The sequence below is a fragment of the Stegodyphus dumicola genome, chromosome 3 (assembly GCF_044657685.1).
Source record: "Stegodyphus dumicola isolate Sdum_Otavi_A_Nest chromosome 3, ASM4465768v1".
Taxonomy (NCBI): Eukaryota; Metazoa; Arthropoda; class Arachnida; order Araneae; family Eresidae; genus Stegodyphus; species Stegodyphus dumicola.
Genome location: NC_140770.1, coordinates 101109069 through 101126544, shown reverse-complemented (window position 1 = coordinate 101126544; position 17476 = coordinate 101109069). Strand labels below are relative to the sequence as shown.

Sequence of the window (17476 nt, the reverse complement as noted above, 5' to 3'; positions counted from 1 at the left end):
TTTATATGCTGAAGACAAATAAAGTCAGTAAATTACATATAAGATTTAACAAAATCTGTTTGATAAAATAACCCATCTAATGAAGTCTTCAATGATTTTTATTAATTTAAATAAAAATGTGATTTTAAATCCAAAACGCAGAAGTTATATTTCATCAGCATAGTTTATTAGTTTTTTCTTTTAATTTTATTCTTGCTGTATCATATGTGTTCTGAAAATTCTTAAATTACATGAAAATGCTACAAACTGCACTGATAAAATGAAATTGCTCTACAATTTATCACACTAAATTTTGTTTTAAACTACCAACTGAATTGCGATCGTTATTTTCTGCATTATATGCATCTGTCAAGCCAATAATTCATAAACGAATGCAAATGGAATTTCTTTAAGTTTTACTTGCCAGATGCCTTTAAATTTCCTAATGAGGAATCAGTCTGCTCTACATTATTTTTAATTAACGAAAGCACATTAATGATGAAAAATATCACACAGAATAAAATTTAAACAATATGAAGTGTTCATGAGCGGCTTACCTGTTTGGTGATAGTGAAATATAAAACAGTTAGAATGCTTAATATATATATATTTATATGGATAATATATAAGACGTGAAAATGTTTACATTTTTCACTCGTTAGTAATGAACAGCAGATGAGGGATGAGCATTACATAACCAAAAGGATAGTTTACATGAATACAGCACTTGCTCTTTCCGTGAAGTCTTCAGTGCATTTTGCAGTTTAATAAAAAGAAGAGGAAATTATTAGGATTTTAGAATATTTCGTTATTTTCATACCTAGTCATTCTAGAATTTATAGATGTTACTTTATTAATTTGCACCTATCGTAACCTTTGTGTGCTTACATGTTGTGAGGTTCTATGCAACAAAACTATTTCGATATTTGTGCTTTGTAAATCAATAAGTGATTGATAATTTGTTCCAAAAATATGGATAACTTTAATTTCAGGCAATAATACAGGACTAGCATTAATAATTCGTTCATTTTGAAAAGATTATATTTTCAAATGTATTATGAAAAATTTATGAAAAGAATCACAAGCTCATCAACTTTTTCCACTATTTCACCAAAATTCTGGGATTCGTGTAAAGTTGTTCCATCTCTGAATATCATCTTGGTGGCAAAATCTTTGTCCTCCAATACTTCCTACTTGGAACGCAAAAATCTAGTTGACGGGCGGAATCTTCCGGCTTTAATTGTTGCAGGAGCTACAGATTGTACAGTTTGAAATTTAATCGTTGACGCAAAATCTTCCATATAGTGTTGTTACTTATACTCAAAAGATCTGAAAAATGTCAGATTAGCTCCAGAAGGTTGTTGATCGCCAAAAAATCAATAACTAAGGGGATCGAATGTTAAGTCCCCCTTAGAAAGTCCGATGCAACCCAGTATGTGATCCGGTGAAGCTGGATGGTTCCACATAGTTTTTTGTGATTTTGCATTTGTGATTTTGTGTTTGTGATTTTTTGTGATTTTGCAGTGAAGCTGGATGGTTCACATAGTTTTTCGTCAATTGACAGGAAGAATATCTAGACAACAATGCTACAAAATGTTTGAAATGAGCTCGATTATCGTCTGGACGTGTGTCGTGTCATCAGAGAGACACATACAGAATATTTGTAGAGGGTTATAAACTTGGTGAATTTGTGGTTTTTCATATATCTTTCATGTGTGTACGTAAAATACTCTTGAAAATATAGTTTTTTCAAAACGAATTAATCACTTATGGTAGCCCTTGTGATAAGGTGGCATAAAGGTTCATTGTCTAGGATGAGTAATTTCAGAGTGCAATAGTTTTCATATCGGTGGCGAAATCCTGTGCCTTTGTTAATGATTCCGGTTGTAGCCTGAAAGGTCACTCTATTGGACGAAGAGATGAGTCTTTTCACCAGGGTCAAATACGGTATATAAGGTGGTTTTCTGAGAAGAGGAAAAAAAATTCTGTTTAGAGCTATGGGCATGTTGGCCTGCTAAGAACGATCATTCCTCTTGTATAAATACGTTAGAGAATTTTTCCTGTATCAAAATTCTGAAATTACGGGACTAAATATATCCAAGACCCATATTGTCAATATATGCAAATGTTAATGCTTTTATTTCATTAAATTCATGTTATCGTTAGAACTTGAGTTTGAAGTTCATTTCAACCTTGCATCACAAACCGGGGTTTGTGTAGCGGTTTCGGCTACTGCACCACACCCGGTATATTACTCTATGAAATTTCAGTGTTCTACACTTAGTTTTTAGTTTTTGTATCTTACTAAAAGCGAAAATACAAAGATTTAATTTAATATTTTATTATATTCTGTTTAAAACCGCGTAATTACGAAATCTGATAGTACAATCTCTAAATATTTCATGAAATATAATGAAAATGCGTTTGAGCATATTATTTTGCATTGCATCATAGAAAGTTTCATGAGCAACGTTTAGGTGAAGCAAATTATGTTCAACCATATTTGAAAACATCCTAGTTAGTAATAGCAGTTTTTCTTGTTTGCTAGATTCGAATTGGTCTACACGTATTTGATTTAAAATCTTGAATTTTAGGATACCGCGATGTCCATTTAGAATAAAATGCCGTGAGTAACTACATTTTAGGCTAGATTTAATATTATAATGGCTTATTATGGAGTTATGACTTAGTTTTATGTAGCGTTGTAGGAATCATATTTTAGACCACGAAGTTCCGCTTTTCTGCATTGCACTTGATAACAATTCGCGCTTCTCCCGTTTAATAAAAAGAACATCATTAAGGATTATAGCTGATGAAAATGAAAAATCTCCAGTATTGCTATCTACCGGTGAACCTGAAATACTGTCAGCTTTTCTATTATTACGTTTTGTTCTGAGTTACAGAATTTAATGGAAGTCATTGTTATTTAAATAACCTACATAGTCTCACTCTTATGGAATACAGTTTTTAAGAACTATCATTTCGTATTTCATTTGATGATATCTATTTGATATATAATTTTAGCTGAAAGATATATCAAATGAGTCTTATCAGAGACCTTACTATCAAAGTTTTAAAAAGAGTAATTATGGATAACAAATTTTTACTCGAAAGTACAAACGAGGAAACTGCATAATTTGTCTATATTCTGCTAAGAGTGTTATAAATGGAGACGGTTAGGATATCAAGCGATGCAACTTTTAAATTAAAACCTTAACTGAAAGAACTGTCAATCATTAAGACTAGCACCATCAAAATTACTGAAATGATTTTTTTAGATAAAATCTAATAAAACTGAAGCATATAGGAAATTTGTACGACCCTGGCATTTATGTAGTAAAGCCTTTAATCATTTGACACTCGTTAATCATAAGAGAATATTATGAAAAAATTTTATACCAATATTTGATGCAATTTACATTTTGTCTCTTTGCATTTGCTATATGATTTTATTTTTCGATTTTACTGTCAGAGTGAGTGTGCTATAATGTATGAAAGATAGCTCAAAATATTGCGAGGTTAAATTCTGGAATGTGTAGTTTTGAAACCTGTATCAAAAAGGACCTTTAACAATGGGGCTATAAAGAACGTTTGGACATTTTGTAGTATCTCAATATTTTGGCTCTGTCTATTTTGCTCTAACTGTAATACACGGTAACTATAAAAATGTAATAACTGTGTATTTTTAATTTGGCAAACTGATGTGGTCAGGTGACAATCTACTCTTCCTAATTCGTTGTCAGAACGTATCTTAGTAAGGTAGTGCAATAATGAAGGGAGTTTTATGCTTCAAAACGATAAAATCCCGGTTCGAAAGCCACTATAAAACTTTATGTAGAATCGAAGCTCGGACTGCTTGATTTGAGTAAATTAATATATTATCTGTTATATATCTAGGACAATGAAACAATTTTTATTTATTCCTTACATTTATTTAAAATAATTTTTACTAACTGATCGAGAGAATCAGTCCAAAATAGATATTTTGCATAAAAATAGATATGCCAATCCTATATATTTGTGAGCAAGATTTCCTGTAACATTTCGAAAGAATTTTAATGCAAAATTATTGTTTTTATTGTGTGTAAAAACTTAGCAGTTCGTTGGCAAATCTAATAGTATACGGGCATTCTCAAAGTTACCCGAATTAGTTGCAAAATGTCAAAATATAAGCCAAACGAAAACAGCAGAAACTTTCCAGGATATCTTCTTCATAATCTCAAACCAATAGCATCATGAGAATTTAAACATAAATTACAAAAATTGGGAATATGAAATGACTCAAAATTATGAACATAAATTTCATGATCTGTGGCTGTAATTTGCAAATTTTAAACTTGAGCTCATTTTTTTTTATACAGATTTACAATGATGTTAAACTATGAAAGATAAATCTTATACGTAACATAAATAAGAAGGTAAAGAACGTAATAGTCAGCGTGAAATCTCTATTTAAGTAAATGTTATGAATATTGTCCAATGTACTTTGTTTTCTTTTGCTCAATGATTTTCAGCTGAAAATCTAAAATATGAAAACCTCTCTGTAACAATTCTACTATTTTTAACACGACATTAGAAAACTTAAAACAGTTACAAAGTATTGTCATTAAATTTTATAAAATATTAATTTTATTTAGCATTGCGTAATTCTCCAATAAGTACATATTTCCTGTTGCTGTCAATAGATCTTATTTTTCTTTATAATACTTTACATCAAATATGCTTTCTTAAAAATAGAGGAAGCATTAGAGTATTCTGCAAGAAAAAGAAGTAAAAGTGATAATTATGTTTAAAAAATAGCTTCCTATAAAATTCTCAATATGGTTGAAGAAACAGTAATCCCTTAAGGTTTAGATGATTGCATGTTCAAATAGCAAGTGTAATCGCATTTATTTCTGACCAAAAATGGTTTACAATTGCAGAGCGAGAAACGCTGTTTAGGTAATTTTGCTTTAAATTTAATTGAAATTCCTCATTTTTAGACATTTTACTTACTTACTTAAAGATGCACTCTAAAGCGTCCTAACATTCATGTTTCGAATGTAACGCCATTAAGTATGTTATTCTTTCTGGCAGCCAAAATGCACTGAAGACTATAATTATTTTCTCAAACGAAAAGCGTCCATCTTGTCTCTATATTCTGCTAAACAAATATGTCCTTCCATGTGCGACTCAGCCTATGATATTCCATGAGCATGAAATAGCTCGAAATTTTATTCTTTCCACCTGAAAGACATTGATATAAATGACAAAAACACATGCACGGGCTCTGCGATCAACTGATGAATCATCAGATATTTTCCGTTGGAGAAACATCGTGAATAGGATCACTCCGTACTTGTTGCTGCTGCGCGTGAATTCTCGAGCTTTTCAGCGTTGTATAGGACGGATAATGGACGATGACTGGCCCTTGTTAAACTTCACGAGCTTGGCTCGGATCGGTGGCGGTCATCTGCCGAGTTGGCTATACGACCAGCGGTCATCCACTTTATGATGGGGATTCAGATGTGTTCAGCGAAACACGGAGGTCTGCATCCTATACGGTCGTTTCTCCGCGGGATTTCTTGAGCTGACTGACGAAAAGGACTACGTGAGTGAAAATTCACATAAAATAAATGCCATGCATATCTTAAGCTAAAATACCGGACTGGTCTGAATATATGATATCTTCACGAAAACGATGACTTTGCATATTGCAAGATGTTTTAAGAGAAACAATTACATATGCTGAACGAATTCTAAAAAGAAGAAATCAAACCAACTAAATTCCATACTTAGATTTTAATGCATATGTAAGTAAATATGTTTTTATTTTACACGAAAATGAATCCATAAGATGCAATGTTAGCTGCTTATACAAGATGTATATGAATTTCAGAAGTGAAAAATAATCGTCATATACTCAAACCAATTCGATAATCAATTACTTGACTTTTATCCATTAATCACAAAATACATAGCATAAAAAATACTTTATGTATGAAAAACAATAAAAATAGTTCATTACAAAATATTATTCTATGTAAATAAAAATATTCCATTAAAATATAACTCTATTTAAGTAATAATACTTCACTAAAATGTTAATGTCTATAAACTGTATAATAATGTAATTTATATAAGTAACAACACAACTAGGAAAACACATATACAACATAACTAAGAAAACAAATTTTCAAAAGCTAGGAACTAAGGAAAATTATGTTGCAAAAATACTTTCACGAGGGAAATATGACAAGAAGGAAACAATAGAGCAGATATGCAAACTACTTACATAATTGCCTAGAAAAATCATGTTTTTCAACCAATAGTAAATATTTAATTGCAATAAAATAAAATTTCAGCACAAAAACACTTTTACAAAGTTACGAAATGGGACTTCATGTAAAACTCTTAGGAAATGAGAAAGTTACATGAATTTAAAAAAAAAATAAATAAATAAATGTTTAAATTATCAGAGAAATCTGACCTGGGCGCAATTAGTTGGAAGTAAAGAAAAAAGACACAAGTATAGAAGTCATAAATTTTTTCGCTTAATTAAAATGAAAATGGAGAAAGAATATAATTTAACTGTATTAAAAATAAAATCATAATGATAATAAATCATTAATACATGTTAAAGTAATATCAGATGTGAGAAATTTAACTGAATATAATTGCAAGGCAAGTATTACTATCATTAGAATGCATTAGAATAAAGCCTTCAGTCCCTCCATATATCTACATATCAGTCATTATTTTTGTTTTCTTACATTCAATTTTGTTTAAGAGGACATTTTTAAGGGATATTTTTCAACAAAGGTCATTAGTAATACTTATTAGTAAATTTTACACAAAACAATATATCCATATGACATGAGATTTTAATAAAAACCTAAAGATAACAAACAAAAGAAATAAAAATATCTTAGCCCCCTCCCTTTTATATAACTGTAATAATTGAATGGCTTAAAATCTAACTTTTCTTTAATTTGTGATAAATTTATCTTATTTATTTTGATTTGATCTTTAGCATCAGAGTTTCGGAATTTGAAAAAATAGATTCCCAAAATGAATAACCAGTTTTCTCTGAAAACGTCTGGTATTATTAAAAATATAGAATTATTTATCATATTTACTTGTCGTTGTTCAAAATATTGCTGTTAAATACTTCTTAAAAACTACACAGATTGAGATAAAACATATTCTGCATTCATAACTTTGAAATGAACTGTTAGGACATATGTTTGTTAAATATGTTATTATGGTTTCTTTAAAAAAGTTCTCCTTTTTTAAAATTGAATTCAAAATAATGAATCTATTATGAACAAATTCAGTACTATAAAACGAATCCAGGAATATAAGAAAGCATTTTAGCAATCAAAACCTTAAATTTTAAACAAAAAAGCCTACAAAATTATTAAGACGAAACTTTCAGCAAAATTTCTTTGAAGAGCTTTAAAATTTTCAAATGCGTGATTTACTTTTAGATTCAAAGATATCTTTATGGCGTTCTACGATCAATTTTGAAATAACAGATACCAAATCAATGTTGAACTGAAATTCAAGCTGAGATTTGGAAGACATCCGTTGGACAGGTTGGTAAGTTAAAAAGAGTTATAGTACTACTGAATTTATCTCATTTGGTACATATCATGGAACATATTTTTGAACATGTAGATAAGTATATTTTACAGATATTACATAACTTAAGGGAACTTTAAGTTTGATAAGATCACATTGAGAAGTAATAAATTAAGATTTGCTTTTTATAAAATATGAAATTTTAAAACAAAAAAATATGAATATAATAATAATAAGTAAATGTTTAGCTTTGCTTTGAATTCATGCTATCTTTAGGAATTTGCTTAAGTTTTTACGTCGCAGTCTGATATAAAATAAGGTCAAATAATTTAATTGTTCGGCTCTCGATTTATCAAAAGGGAAGACATATAATTTAGGAGCTAAACAAGAAATCGGTTGTTACGTACTCAAAGAGAGATTTAAAGAACAAAACAGAAGAGTTTGTAAAATCAGCAAAATATTTTTCCTTATAATTCTTTTTTGCTTCAGCGTCGAGGGGCTAAGACTGTTGAATACATGTATTTCGTCCTTAGTTAGAAGCCAAGCAGAGTTGGCTACATGGTTGATTCTCGTGGTTTTGGTGTAACGTGAATACGAAACAGGTTCCCAAAGAAGAAGGCGTTTCACAAAGGCATTCCTCGTCTTAGGTAGGGAACTCCTGTGCGCTTTGCTATGTTCAAGTAGCTTTAAAGTTCCTAAAGTTTCTGCCAGGGTAAAAGAGGCATGCATTTACTTCGTGCAGCTCTAGTGAGTCAAAAATTATTTAGAAGTTTTTTGGAGGGCTCATAGCAAATGAATGAATGGACGTTACTCTGGGGAAGAAAAAAAAAGCGGGTTTCTTTGAACAGAATTTTCGAATAGAAATTCTAACATTAAGAATCTGATAAAAATAGGCAAAAACATTTTGTTGAAGGTGATGGTGAAAAAAGAAGCTTTTAAGAAAGATTTTTCCTTTATATGTTTTGTACTATTTATTTTTAAAACTACTTGGAATAATAACTAGACTCCAAGGAATCCTGAATTTTTTAAAGGGGTTACGTGAAACGTCTTTGTCTACCGTCGCGCAACCGGAGAATAGCTAGAAATTCAAAGTCACCTTCAGGACTCTGTGAAGAAATCGTAGTTGCATATTTCTATTTTCCCAAACCCTCTGCGAAAGTGCTTTACCATATCCCTCAATCAGTCCAAGAGGACGCGAGATGTCAAATGAATTCAGAATTGATTTATAATTAAAATACGAATTAATTAAGAGAAAGTTGGTAAATCGGATTGATCACCTTAGTTTGTTTGCATATGCTGTAAAGAATAGAAAGAAATTAGCATGAAGGTTGAAATTAAAACATAGTTGAGGTTTTCAGAAATTTAGAAGTTCTCTATACAGAAAAAAATAAAATACCATTATATAAACTCTAAAAGGAATTTAAAAAATTTGTTCCTTATTTCGTCTTTGAGTTTTAATCATTTTGAAAGTTATGAAAAACTGCGAAGCTTTATCTGGAAAATAAGTGCATGTTCTGTGTTTTTCAAGAGAAGCCCAAAAACCATTCTTCAGGTAACCTGTCGATAGGTTAAAAGTGAGGGATTTGCATTATCCCTACATAAAAGGAACTGCGCTTTATAAGAGAGAGCTAAAATTCCCCGAAGTCTTGAACGAGAGCTATTTTAAATCCCTAAACTCATACCGGCGGCGTATGTAGATGAAATTCATGGATGGAATGCATCCGAATTTCTATCGATCAAAATGAACCTCATAGGATCCTACGCGACCTGGGAAGATAACAGATCGCCGTTCGAAATAATAATTGGATTTCCTTTTTCAATGCTGCATGCGGTAAAGTGATGGGAAAAAGTTTTGGCATGCGATCATCAGTTAAAGAGCTATCCTTTTAAACTATAAGTCCGGAAAGTCGATTTTCGAAAAATTTCTTTCTTTATTGTTTTTATTATGGGTACTTGTTTAAATAATGATTAATTTAATTGACTGGCTGCGACATAATGATACAGCGGATTTCAGGAAAACACTTATACTGATTTGATGTTCAAGCAACTGGCCTTATATATCAAAATTTAAATTCACTTTATTTATTTGGATGAATGTGTAAATTTACCTGCGCACACGATTGTGTACACATTTTAATATAGTTACAAATGAAGTAAAACATAAATATAGTAGTTTATCTCAAATAAAATTTGAATATAGCTGGAAACATAAATGTTGAACGACAGGTGAATAAACAGCATAATATGAAGAAAATGAGAAAAACCTGATAAAGTTCAAAATACAAAAAAAGAAAACAAAAATCAGTAGAAAATAGATGTCAGCGTATAAGGCATTTCCTGCCTCCTTCTAGTGTAACAGTAGCACACACGGCGCGTATTCGAGGGGTCCAGGTTCGAGTCGCAGCGAGGATATTACGCTCAATCCTGTTTCAAAATAAACTCATGACTCAACAGTTGAGCCCTAACTAAATTCGTCACCACCGGGATTTGAAGACTGGGGCCCCTAATCTCCAGTCGCCCTTTAAAAGGGGGAATAATGTATTTTCTCCCTCCTTCCAGCATGCCTTCGTGGTGCAACAGTAGCACAATCGACGCGTAGTTGAGAAATCTTGGTTCAAGTCCCTGCAAAGGCATTGCTAATTTTTCATGTACTCCTGTTTCAAAGTAAGCTCATTACTCAAAAATGGCGCCCGTTCGTCACCGCTAGGATTTGGAGACTGGGTCCCCTAATTCCCAATCGCCCTTTAAAAAGGGGGTTAACGTATTTTCTCCTTCCTTCCAGCCTGCCTTCGTGCTTTAACGGTAGCACACTCAGAGCGTATTCGAAAGGTCCAGGTTCGAGTCCCGGTGAGGGAATTGTTCATTTTTCATGTCTCCAGCATTTGTATTTTTACTATACGCGGTTTAAGAGTCTGTTTGTCGCCGATAGTTTATTGGTTGCTTGCGTAACTGTACTAGCCAATGGGGCGAAGTTGCCACGGCATTCAAATAGTCCATATACACTCGTACCATACATGCAGTTTTCATTGTTTTAATTAAATTAACATGGTATTTAAGAACATTTAAATATTTTTAATTCATACAATTGTTGTTTATTATGCATTTAACTATATTTACATATGAATTACATCAAAACTTGCAAACGTTGAGATATTAAAGGTGAGGAAACCAACTAACGAGTTGAGCGTAGTGTATCTCATCAGGTAGTTTTAGCCAAAGTCCTATGCTAAATATCCTTTCGCGTAAAGAGTTTAAAATTTTGCCCGATTTTATTCCGACATTGTATTTTAAACTGAATTTTTAGCTGAAAGCAAATTGAGCGTGTCAGGGGGAATGTGAACATTTGTTTGCATTAGCAATCATCTGTTTTTTGAAATGGTTTACAACTGATCGCAAATTGAGCATGTCAGGAGGAACGTGGACATTTGTTTGCATTAGCAATCATCCCTTTATAATCGATTTATAATCATCAATTTATAATATCTAGAACAACGGTCATTTCGCATGACCGCCGGGCTTTCTAGTATTATTATAACTCTCTTCTGATGAATTGGCAAGCATTTTTGAGCATTCATAGGAATATTTTCGTCTTTAGCTTTTATTCTACACATTTGTTCATGTCGTTACATTTTTACGCATTTTAAAAGTTGTACAGGGGTATGGTGGAAAGCTTCAAATTTTATACTGACTTTTATTAATTGATATTTTTTGTTTTTTGCCTAATATAATCAAATTACATAAGATTCAATGTGGGCATTCAGAAACTAGATTTAGTTAATTAATAAATGCAATATTTGATTTTTGTTTTAATTTTTCCCCCTTTTTAACCTTTTTATACTTCGTCAGATTTCCTCACTTGCTTCATATTATGAGGATTATCTTACTGCCACCTTAGATGTTAATGATCTAATGACCCACAAATTTCACGTCGTATGAACTACTATATCTATATTATTTTACATCATTTTTGATCCACACTGTACCTTAATTCTGTTCTTGTACTTTTAGTGCCATTGAAATGAATGATAAAATTGGATTGGTATCTCCAATTTTATCATTCATTTCAATTTCCAATTTTATTTTTACATTGGTTACTATATATAGTGTCACGAACTGGCCAGCTGCCGTGATATAGTTTTCCCGCAAATCAGGGTAAGGGTTGCCAGAAAACGGCAGGGAAAGACAGGGCTGCCCAGTCAGTCTAAGTGGCAATATAAATTATTGCCACTTAGACTGATGTTTGTTACTTCATGTATCCATGAAATAAAGAGACAGCTGAGATTGAATAATTAAGTCTTTTTAAAATAAGTACACATGTCTCCATATGACTTTAATTTAGTACGAAATAATAGCATAGCAAAATTTCTTCTACAAATGAATTTGCCGTTCCGCATAGCTCATCTTAAATGTAAGAATTTTTGTTCTACGCCTTTAATTTCTGGATGAATAGTTCTTAATCCAGCAGCGTTAAGCTGAAAATTTGTACACCATGATAAGATTTCAATTGCTTTTTAAATTTACGATATTTATATTCTCAATTTTTCAAATATCTTATAACGTTTGAATGTCAATTGTTCGTGATATTAGGCTGTAACCTGAAATTTTAAAACTGTACTTTTAAAAAAATATTTTCAAAAATTCAACCCTGACGCTCTTGTATTGTTTTTAGTTAATTAATAAATGCAGTATCTACGCAAAATAAGAACAGAATTACAAATTTTAGATAGGAAGCTGAATTTATACCATTCTGAGTGGGAGTGTTGATAAACAAAGAGACGACAAGAAGTGAAAATATTTTATTAAGCTATGCGTAATACATAATTAAGAATTCGATTACAGGACCCATTCACAAGTTGCTTGTTTGGTTTATGTAATTATGGCAAAGCCTCGAGGGCTATCTGCCTAAGGGAAGGGATGCATTTGTGGAGGATTTTCTAAGGTAACACATAGAGAAAACCACGAAAACGCCCATGTAGCCATCCCGTTCGCGGGATTCGAACCTCGGACCGAACTACCAGTGTTCAGCGACTTTACCGCTCGGCCGCTAGTGGCCGAGCCATGCACAGTTACAGTTTTTATATTATTATCATTTCTCTCTGTAAGTATTACATTTCTTTAGCACTCTGGTAAAATAAAAAGCTAAAGATTATAAGATAAGGGTATTTTATTGAGTAGCACATCTCTTCTGAAAGCTATTGTTAGGTAAATATCATTTAATAACTTTAATAACTTTGAATTCTGAGTTTAATTACTTTCATATTGTGGGCCTTCTGCGGTAAGAAATTGAAAAGAAATTATGAATAGCAATATTCTATATAAAATAAATAATAAATAATAATTTATTATTTTTTCTTTAATAAATTATATTGTGAACAAACAGTATTGTATAAATATTATTGAAATAAATTAATTATAAGAAGCGCAAAAATTATAATATGATAAATATTTTATTTTGAGCATTCATTTTTTATAGACATTGCTAAACAAGTACACTGATAGTTAAACACTTCAGATTACGTATTAGAATATTTCTATATAATCGAGGACAGACTTATTATTATATCTTAAATAATGTTGATTTGAGTAATCTAAAATGAGCAAAAATGCAGATTCAGGAAACTTAGTGAAACATTAAAAACAGATGCAATTATTTCAGAAATGAAATGCTTCTTCAGATTAAAAGTGAATCTCCAAACATTACGCAATTTTATGGATGATATGTAGATATTCTTTGCTTCCTATAGAAGAATTAATTGTACTAGTATTAGAATTGTTTTATGAAATTCATATTAAATTCGTTTCCATATGATATTAGCAATTTATTAGAGTTAGTAAATGTTCAAATATTCTTTTTAAGGAGGGAAAAAAATTAATGTGACTTGAACAAAGCTCAGAGATCTTAGAAAACAACATTTTCCTTTCATTTAATAGCAGCAATCTAATTTTACGCATATATTATAAATAAGATAAATTATATATATGCATTTAAGGAGAATATAAATTATAGCTTTATTGGCATATTTTAGATCAGGAGTTCTTAAACTTTTTTCAGTCGCCATCTCTTTTTATCGCTGAGATTCTTTTGCGAGCCCCAGAACCCCCCCCCATAATATTTACAAAAACTTTGTAGGCCCTCGTACGTATTGCGCAAATATGACACACGCGTGAGTGAAACTGTCAATTTTTGCACTTATACTGTAACATACTACTGCAGTTTTAGGTCATTAACTTTAATTTCTAGTTTTAAGACACAGAACAATGTGAAAATTTTAACTAAGTAACAGACGAAATGACAACGTCACGTGCACGGCAAGGAAAATGAAAAAGAATGCGTCGAAACGTTTTCGTTTTTTTCTTTGTCTGTATCGTCTTATCTTTATCTATTTTCAGATACATTGTGTAAAAATATTTGGTAATTTTAAAATTATTATAATAAGTTAAAGAAATACCAAAACTGCTAAACTTTTTGGCAACCCCTTGTTCCAGGTCCCGCGACCCCTTTGGTAGTCGCGACCAACAGTTTAAAAAACTCTGTTTCAGATTATTAAATGAATATTATTTATACATCATATCAACAAATGTAGAAATATCAAAATCATTGCGACGTTCTATATTAAGAAGGTATCACTTACTGTCTAAGAAGGGAATTCTAAGACAATGAATTACGCTGTCGTAATATACCATTTTCGAATAAAGTTTCTAAGCTTCTATACTTTTAAATTCTGTGCGCGTCTGTCTGTCTGTTTGTTTGTTTGTGGCATTATCTCTTCCAGAACGGAGGGGAATTGAAATTCGTGAGAGGTACCCCAGATTCTAAAAATTTGTGGAAAGCCATCTAGACTATTCTCATCTTCGTACGACTTTAATTAATGGATATATTAATTAAAAACTCTGAAAATGCTGATTTTTGCCCTCATTTTTCCGAGTGGTAGCGGTCTCGCACGCTAGAGATAAAAATCTGCTTTATTTCGAGAAGTATTGCCACAGCTCGCTTTCAAATCGTAGAGTTTGTTAATAAAAACATTTCCATTTTACGAAATATGAAATAAAAGTAGCATTGCCAAAAATTGCATATGTTATTCCTCATTCCAAAATTTCGCGGGAAGCCATTTCGACAGTTGCCATCTTCATAAGACTTTAATCAAGCGAGATATTAATTACAAACTCTGAAATCACTAATTTTCGCCCGCATTTTTCCGAGTGGCAACAGCTTCGCGCGTTGGAGATAAAAATCTGCTTAATTTTGAGAAGTGTAGCCACTGCTCGCTTTCAAATCGTAGAGTTTGTTAATGAAAAATTTCTAAGTTTTATAAAAGATAAAATTAAAATAACATGTCCAAACATAAAATAGATTGTTATTGTACAAGTTCATATTCTTACGTTGAAGAAAGCACGCGATTGCATGTGACGTTTCTGTGTGTAGAAATTTGTTCTTTAATATGAGCATTTAAAAAAGAACAGCTGCTTTGACAACTTTTTCATTTCAGGTTAGTATAATTGATACGATATATTATTGCACGTCCGTTTTTTCATTACTATTGAGAAAATATTGTTATATTACGTTAAATTTCAATCCTGACATCATACGTATTTACCTGAAGTCTCAAATATTTTCGTTTCCCGTTTCGGCAATAAAAAATTATTTACGAATTCGTTATTGCTTGGAAAGAATGAATTAATTCTTTTCCTACTGAAATGTTTTCATACATTTGTTTTTCAGGGATATATAGAACTTTCAAATTCTGCTTCGGCTCAGCCCGCTAGTATGTAATATAAAAATGTACGAAGCACATACCATTTTTGCATCATTTATTGTTGCATTCGTTTGTGTTTTTCACAAAAAGTAGCTGTTTTTTCGTTTCTTAAATAATCGACAGTGAGTCAGTCCATTAAAAAGCATAGTCAAAATGTCGTATCTTCATGCATTTTAATGATCCTTATTTTAACAAATTACCATATTCAATGACAATAAATGAATGAGGAGTTTCTGTTTTCAATAAAAAATACCCTGATAATTTGAAATATACTCCTGGTACAAATCAATTACTAAAATGTATAAAAATTCAATTTGATAATGTATTACTACTATTTATAAGGAGAAAAAATGTAACGTTCAAAAAAACTTCACAGAAGAACCAAACGGATTAATTAATTATTCAATTCGTTAATTGGTTAATCAATCATGAACATTTTTACACTGTGCATTTTTTTAATTATCCATCGAATTCTTTTATTCTTTTAACTGATGTCATTCTTTTTTCTCTTATTGAATTTCAGAGCTACAACGTATTTATGACATCACTTAAGCAATTATTTCCTGACTAGTAATTTAGCGCCTTAATTAAAGATAAATGATTTTTTCAGTTTTAAAATAATATTACAGGATTTTTAAAACAGTACATTTCTTTTTGATCTGAAGAATTCTTTTTGAAATTCTTAAGTTACGTCATTTAAATGATACTTAGTACTACACAGTATGTTATTCCTTTTTTAAGCAGATGTGAAAGGCCACTAAAATTTCATTCGTTTCACATAGATGAGCTAATATATCTTCCTTCTTTTTATTTAATTGATCAAGCTGCATTTAAACTTACGTGAAAACGATACCTCTTCTTTCTATTTATTTTTAGCTGATTAATTTATTTTTCAAGTTAAGTAAAGATAAAATATAATAATAATTGCTGTTGTTATTGTTCCCAGAAAAACAAATTAGCAAGGAATTTTTATTTGTCGTATTATATTATGGCACTCAAAATAAGGATAATAGAATCACTCGGTGAGATACGATTTTAGCTTTTATTTATGGAATATTTGCATCGAATGGTTTTATAGAATAGTTATATCGATTTTAAAGACAATGGGATCCCTTTTCTAGAATGAGCGAAAATACTCTGCGCTAATCCTGGTATCTGATGGTTAAGATTCTGAGTATGATGTGCCTTCTTTTACTAAATATAATTTTTTCCTAAGAACTTTTAGATTATGAGGAAAATTTGACAGCTGTAAGCCACCACACTCCAGAGAGATCCATCTGCTGGTGAGATTATCAAAATGCTTATGACATTGATCTTTTGCGTAAGTTTGACTTTACTATTTATTCAGTATCTAATGATATTTTGGTGTTATTGTGTGTCTTCTTTTATTTAGAAAAATTCTTTAGAATTTATATCGTTATTAGAAAACAAACAGATTATTATACATTTTTCTAAAGCAGTAAAGTTTAATCCGTATTTCAATCGAAATCAGTTGCAATTATATTTCCATGACTCATTCCGTAACTTGCATTTAATGTTATAATGGTTATTGACTACCTGGATTTATGCTGATTTCGAATCTTCGACTTATTTTAACTATTCGAATATTTCGAAATCTAAGTTAAAAACCATTGAATATTTTGTAGAGTCAATAAGTGTTTTTTTTTAAGCAGGAGAGGTGAAAATTGTGCAATGCCGTCATCGGGACTCGAACAACGGACCTCTCGAATACCCGTCGAGTATGCTACATAATGAAGGTATGCAGAAAGGAAGGATAAAATACTTTATATATTCCCCCATTTTAAAAGGCGCTTGGGATTTAGGGGACTAAATCGCCAAATCCTGATGGTGATAAATTGTCGGCCACCACCTTTTAATTTGAACGAAGTCATTTTAGATTTTTTTTGAAGCAGGAGAAGTAAAAAATGCTACGCGTTTTTTACTGTTTAAAATGCTACGGGTATTTAAAATGTTTCAAATTAATTTGAATTCAAATGGATTAAAAATTCCCTTGTCCGCGAGCTTCGATAATATTGAAATTGGAACTTCATTCTTTATGCTGTCCATAATTTGATGACAAAATATTTTCTCTGTCTATAACTGGCATTATATACAAGTAACATAATACATATGAATTTGCGATTGTATTAGAAACTGCATATTTCTGTAGAGGTTTTAAA

The 17476-nt window shown here is 31.1% G+C and overlaps 1 protein-coding gene across 1 annotated transcript in view; it reads right to left on the bottom strand.

Annotated features, from left to right (window-relative positions):
• Nucleotides 1-574: 574 nt before the first annotated feature.
• The window catches only part of LOC118183166 (neuroligin-4, X-linked-like), a 727522-nt gene continuing 710620 nt past the window's right edge, over nt 575-17476 (bottom strand). Inside the window, exon 8 of the mRNA XM_085813108.1 lies at nt 575-5552. The gene's annotated coding sequence lies outside the window, so the exon portion shown is untranslated. The remainder of the gene's footprint in view (nt 5553-17476) is intronic.